Source organism: Cyprinus carpio, chromosome A14, assembly GCF_018340385.1.
Source record: "Cyprinus carpio isolate SPL01 chromosome A14, ASM1834038v1, whole genome shotgun sequence".
Taxonomy (NCBI): Eukaryota; Metazoa; Chordata; class Actinopteri; order Cypriniformes; family Cyprinidae; genus Cyprinus; species Cyprinus carpio.
Window position 1 is genome coordinate 5,558,727 of NC_056585.1, and position 7,226 is coordinate 5,565,952.

General features: G+C 44.4%; 1 pseudogene; it reads left to right on the forward strand.

Moving 5' to 3' along the window:
- The window catches only part of LOC122147377, a 7,862-nt pseudogene extending 862 nt beyond the window's left edge, over positions 1-7,000 (forward strand).
- The last annotated feature ends 226 nt before the right edge of the window (positions 7,001-7,226 follow it).

Genomic DNA, 7,226 nt, shown 5'->3' on the forward strand with positions numbered 1-7,226 from the left:
GAATGAATATATTCAATAAAATCAATGATTGTCTCCTCAAAAAGCTCTGCTCCGCAGTAAAATGGATGGCCAAAGCTGGAGGAGCTGGAGGAGCTGGACCTGAGTGGTGAACAGGCTGAAGGCGGTGCCCCACCACCATCCTGAACTGCAGGACGCAGGCACACGCTAGCGGCTCACTCCAACTGCATCGAGGTGTTCCCCCGAGGTCCTGCAGCTCCAGGAGATGAGGTCTGCTCACACACACACACACCACACTCAACACATGCATATTATATCTTACACAGTCAACACAACCACCAGAATGTTAAAAACCAGCAGAGAACTTTCCCAGTACTTTGTTTCTGTTTGACATAATGTTTTTAATGTCTCTATTTTGTGAGTATTTAGTGCAGCAGATCTGTTTTAATGTCCCCGTGCTGTGTGGTGTAATAATGCAGTGCATGTATGGGAATGTTTTTTATCATGTGTGTGTGTTGGGGGGGGAGTGTGTGGATCTGAGCTGTAAACGAGCTGATGTGAGATCCACTTTACCTTGACAGTCTACCTCCTAAACTTCAAGAGCTGGATCTGACGGGAAAGACCTTGCGGTGGAACCTGGACCACAAGACCCTCGAGCAGCATCAAGGTAAGAGCATGTGTGCATTTTTCTTTCTGCTTAAAAATGAGTGATGTCAGTGATTAACACATTACGTTTTGGTGTATTAATAATTACAAAAAATATAGTGCTAAAAAAATCAGCATATTAGGGATTTTCCTACAATTGTAACAACGTGTTTATTTTGCTCAGCGCAGCGATTGAAAATAGGCTTACAAAATGTTACGAAATAATAAATAAAAAAAAAAAAAAAAAAAATAATCTTATCAAGCCACTTCTTCTTCTAATATCTGTCCAATGCTTGTCGGCATTAATCTATGATATAATAATTGATTTTGAATGGTCTTCGTTTGGGCCAGTGTTATTTTAGTATCTTTGAGATACGATTGTTAGTTTTTTATTAATATTTTGAATTCGTGTTTATTTTTATATTTAAATTTTAAGGTTTTTTGTATTTTTTTTTTTTTAATTGTTTTTTTAGATTATTAATTTTTTGTTTTTTTTTTTGATGTCTAAATAGTTTTGATTTTGGTTTGGTTTTGATATATCAAATTAAACTAAACTAAAATAAAAATGTGTTGCACTGGCAACCAAATGAAATAAAAAAGGTGATCAGTTTTTACTAAATACGATAGTGTCTCAGCATCATGTGCTACAAATGGCTCTCTGGGCTCAAACACTGTTCAGTTTGGTTTCAGCTGGCTTTAAAAAAAAAGTTATCACCCCCCCCCTACGCCGCGCCCCCCCCCCCCACCCCCCTGGTCTGTATGTATTTTATTTATTTGCCAAGCCGTTTTACCTCCCTCTGTAAAGTTTTTTGGACCATGCTTGGTGTATATGTGTGCCATGTAATAATACATGATAATCTTCCACATGTACCTTTTCAGGGTGACAAATCCGCTGTTTCCGGATAGACCCGCCCCCTTCCCTCGTTCTCAGTCCAATGAGGCGGCAGGAGGGCCCGGCTGTCTGGAGGAGTCACGGCTTCACTGAAGCCTCGGGCGTCAAGAAAACAAGTGAGTGTGTTGTGGATCTCAGCGCTCAGAGCTGGTGTGTGTGTGTGTGTGCCGCGGTCACAGGTGAGTGTGTGTGGTGTTTGTGTGCTGCAGACTGTGTTGGCGGCGGCATGCTCGTCGTTTGTAACAGCTTCTGCAACCAGCAGGAGAGGCTCTGTACGGTGTGTTTGACGGCGACAGGAACGATGGAGGTGCCGTATTTACTGCCAGTGCACCATGAACGACATACTGGCCGAGGCGAAGACTTGCGCACAGCGACCAAGAGTTGAGGAAGACTACATGACCAAAACCTTCCTCGTCATGCAGAAGGCTGATGAATGCAACAAAATACTAGGCCAAGTTGATAACACATAATGTTGTGCAATTGCTATTGAATAAGTCTGCTGGTTCAAAAGGTAACACATTCAGGACCTGTCCGTCAGCTGTGTCAGAGAGCACTTCATCTGATGAACATGATGCAGGACAATTAACTGTGAATCACAGGCCTATTAGGATGCTCAGTTATATAGATGCTAAAAATTAAACCGTCTCCATGCCAACGTAAAAGACATAAAAAAAACCACCCTCTTATATTTCTATTCAGCTATGATGTACAGTTTAGCAATATCAAATAACAGCAAGTGCGATGATTTTCCCCAGTCTCTCCCACACTTGCAAATGTGGTTATTGATTTGGTACAACAGTTCAATAAACAAACACCTATATTGTCAACAATTTCAGTTATTTCAAATTTTGCAAATCGATATTCCAAAGTCAAATGAGTCAATGATTCAGTGACTCATTCATAAAGATAAAGAGGGTCAGTGATTTCATTTAAGCTGCATGGGGTCATAAAGATAAAGAATGAGTCTGATGTTCAGTGACTCATCCTCAAGATAAAGTGATTCAATGATTCAGTGACTCATTCAGAAAGATAAAGTGAGTGAATGATTCACCAGTGACTCATTCATAAAGATAAAGTGAGTGATGATTCAGTGACTCATTCATCAAGATAAGTGATTCAATGATTCCGTGACTCATTCATCAATGATAAAGTGAGGTCAATGATTCAGTGACCTCCATTCATCAAGATGAAAGTGGGGCGAAGTGGGATTCAGTGACTAATTCATAAAGATAAAGTGGGTCCAGTGATTCAGTGACTCATTCATCAAGATTAAAGTGAGTCCAATGGTTCAGTGATCTCATTCCTAAAGAAAATGGAGTGAATGATTCTGTGACTCATTCATAAAGAAAGTGAGGTGAATGATCAGTGACTCATTCATAAAGATAAAGTGATGTGAATGATTCAGTGACCTCCATTCATAAAGATAAAGTGAGTGAGATGCTTCAGTGACTCGTTCTAAAGATTAAATTAGTCATTGCATTCAGTGACTATGTCATAAAGATAAAGGTGAGTCAGTGATTCATTCTCCGTGACTCATGTCATAAAGATAAATGGACTCAGTGATTCAGTGTCTCATTCATAAAGATGTTGTAAAGTGACTCATTCCGGCCATGTCAAGTCAGTCATGCTTTATTTTGTCATTTCTTCTACATGTACAGTACATACCTACAGAGAATCGAAATTGCGTTACTCTCAGACCCATGGTGCCCTACGCAGTTGCACACAGTAACGAGTACAGCCTAAAAGAGCGCAGACAGCTACAGATCAAACTATAAAACTATACTGTACAAATAACTGGCATGTAAAAAAAATAAACATAAAAGGTTTTGACAAATGTTGCCCTCAGTAAAGCCAGCGCAATGCAACATAGCGCTGGATAGAGTGCCAAACCATAGTGAGGTTGAACAAACAGTGCAGATAAAAGACTGTATTGCACAAAAAAAGGGCTTTATTCAATATGATTAAAGCGGACAGGCTCAGAGAGCGTTTCTTTTTATTTAACTGACTGAAGAGGCAGTATAATTATGTCATCAATTAGTCTACAATGCTGACCATGCGGTAGTGAAGCAGGACCAATTGATGCACAAAGTGCTGGTGCATGTCCCCGGATGTTGCTAAGTGGGAGTGGGGGTGGAAGCGACCTGGGGATTGGGAAATTCTCTGGGGGGTGGTTTTATAGTTCATGTGTGCCTGTTGGCAGAAGAAGGGAATGGGGTGCAAGTTCGGAGCGAGTTCAGCTTCCTGATTAATTGAACTGTCCTATCAGTCTGCTGGTCCTGGACCTGTTAGACTCCACAGTCTCCTCCCCTGATTGGCAGCAGACTGAAGAAGCTGTGTGCGGTTAGCTGGGATCACCTGCAATGCAGAGGGCTTTGCGAGTGAGACTCGTTCCGTAAGATCCCTGGAGCTGGGGGGGGGGGGCACCCAATGATCTTCTCAGCTGCTTGCTCACTATGCGTTGAAGAGATCTTTCCGGTGGCAGGAATAGCATTGCAGGCGCCATACCACACAGTGATGCACGATGGTCAGAAGGCTCTCAATGGTGCCTCTGTAGAAGGTGTCACATGAGGGGGTTGGGGCTCTGGCTCTTCTCAGTTTGCGGAGGAAGTAGAGACGCTGACTTGCTTTCTTTGACATGTGGGCGGTTTTGTCAAAGTCCAGAGCGAGGTCCTCTGTGATGTGCAAACCCAGGAACTTGGTGCTGCTCACTCTTCACACAGTCCGCACCGTTGATGGTCAGAGGAACATGCTGAGTGGCTGCGCTCTCTCTGAAGGTCCACAACGAATCCCCTTCTTCGTCTTCACGTCATGAGAGAGCTTGTTGTCACTGCCACACCCGTCCAGGGCGGCTCACCCTCGCTCCAGTAGTTTGTCCATCTCTGTTGCTACTGAGACCCACCACAGTCGTGTCCTCCGCAAACTTATGAAGAGGTTGGAGTTGTGTGACGGTGTGCAGTCGTTGGTCAGCCGAGTGAAGAGGAGGGGGGCTCAGCACCCAACCTTGGGTGGCCCCAGTGTTCAGTGTGATGGTGCTGGATGTTGTTACTGCCGACCCATACTGCCTGAGGTCTTCCAGTCAGAAAGGTCCAACAGTTGGCACAGCAAAATGTTGCAGCCCAGCCTGACCAGATTGTGAATGGAGCTGTTGAGGTATGATTGTGTTGAAGCTGAACTGAAGTCTAGCATTGACAGAGACATTCTGACTGAATGAGTCCTTTTGTTATATATAAAGTCTGAGTGGATGAGTGGAGGGCAGTAGTGATGGCATCATTGTGTCGAAGTGTTGGACCGATATGCAAACTGGAAGGGATCCGGGAGGGGGGGGAGGGCAGACTTGATATGATGCATGACTAGCCGTTCAAAAGCTACATTCATGAGGATAGTAGAAAAAAAAAGTTCACAACAGGACGGTCTCATTGAAGCAGGATGAGATTGATCTCTTTGGGACTGGAATGATTGGGGGTAGCTTCGAAGGCATTGGGAACACAACAGCCTGCATAAGCGACAGATAGTTGAAAGCCATGTCTGTGAAGGTCATCAGTGAGTTCTATTGCACAGTCCTCATCAGTACCGCCCAGGAATGTTGTCAGGACCGGATGCTTTGTGTGGTATTGATCCTGCTGAAGGATCTCTCATGTCCTGTCCGGGGGTCACAATCATCAGCCTGGTACCGCTTAGAGGAGTTGAAGTACTTCTGTGCAGTGGAGCTCATTTGTGCTCCATCAAAGCCGAGCTCAAAGAAGGTGTTGCAGCTCTTCAGCAGAGAGATGTTGCGTAACCAGGTCCCACGGTGGGGCTTGTAGTCCGTAATGGTCTGTATCCCCTGCCACAGGCTCCATCCGAACGAGTCTCTGCTGTGGCGCTGAAACGATGATGGGCTATCCCTCCTGGAGTACTGTCAATCTTAGCCTGTCTGATGCCGACGGGATAGGTGTGGCCCTGGCTGTTCCCAGGCCCCCCCTCGTCTCCCAGCTCTGAAGGCAGCGTTCCGTGTCTCGCAGAGTCTGTAGACCTCCCCTGTCTCCACGGCTTTCTGGTTGTGCCTCGCACCGGACCCCCACCTGATGGTATTTGTGACTGTTACATCATCAATACACTTGTTGATGTAGGCAGTGACAGTGTACCTCCGCGCTTATCCCTCTTCTGCTTCCTCTCACGCAGCTTTGTGGTGCCTCCGCTGTGGGTGAGATGCATTAGTGGGGGGTCGGTGATGGCTGTCAGTAGGCCTCCGGAGCAGACCGAGGTCCCGCAGCTCTTCCGCGTGCGCAGAGTTTAAACTCTAAAAATGTGGTTCTGCCGACATCAACCAGCAAACTCACGACTTTATGCGCGCTTTAAAGACAGTTAGACCGTGATGAAGACGTACAAAACAACTGCGACTCACAAGACAAAAAACACACAAACACCATTCTGAAGGGACAGGAGATAGAAGCGCTGCGTGTGGACGCGGCTGCCATCTTGTGGTAGGGTCTTTTATCATAAAGATAAAGTGAGTTCAGTGATTCAGTAACTCGTATCTATAAAGATAAAGTGACAGTCCCGTGATCAGTCGCAACTAGTTCATAAAGATAAAGGAGTCAGTGATTCAGTAACTCGTTCATAAAGATAAAGTGAGTCAGGTGATTCAGTTAACTCGTTCAAAACGGATAAAGTGAGTCAGTGATTCGTAACTGCGTTCATACAGATAAAGTGACTCTCATGATTTGAGTATAACTCGTTTCTAAAAGATAAAGTGAGCCAGTGATCAGTAACCTCGTTCATAAAGATAAAGTGAGTCAGTGATCGGTAATCGTTCATAAAGATAAAGTGAGGTCAATGATTCAATTGACTCGTTCATAAATATAAGGTTGAGTCGTGGATTTCAGTGAAAAAAATATTTCACGGTGCTGAGTTTCTGAATGAATCAGCTGTTTGAACGAATTGGTTGAATGAACAATTCAACTTACTCAAAGCATTAAGACAGTCCACTTGCAGACACCGTACTTGTGGCTTTTTTGGTTTTATATTTGAAGTATCATTTCATTTATTTTTTAGTTGTGGTCATATTTACATTTTTTTTAAATGCCATTAATGGCCCATTTAATATCATTTGTGCAATTTGAACAAACATATTCTTTCTGAAGCAAATGTTTGTGTAGTATCTATTCAATGCATTTTTCACATTTAAAGACACAATAATGACTTCAACATCATGTGAGTAATTCGGTTAAAAGTTTAGTCACTCAGTAGCCCAAGCCGCTAATATTGTCCTGTCCGTTTCCGCACTCTGGGTTGAACAGGAAGTTGGGCACAGCACAGGCAGAAGACTGGGCGGCTCGGCGGCGCTCTGTCACATCCGGCACGACACCCACTGAACCCCACCGGCTGCCTTCACCCTCACCGCCGCTAACGTGGGCAAGTGTCAGGCTGTGCTGTTGCCGCGACGGCAAAGCCGCTTCCCCGCTGTCACTGCTGCACAACATCAGCATCAAAGAGGAAACACAACCGCGTTGCCAGTCAGCATAAAAAGCCATCAATCAGAGGTACGAGAAACACTTTCCACTGGGCTCTGAGGTCCAACATGAGAATGAACCTTCCTTTTCACTTGTGTTCCGGATCTTATTGGGTGTGCACCTTATTCCAAACAAAAACAACTCCTTGTTCAAGTCAACTCATCAAAATGTAATACACATATTAGTCAGTTCTTAAAACCAATGGCTTTTAGTCCACGGTTTGAGGCTGCCTTTCTGGG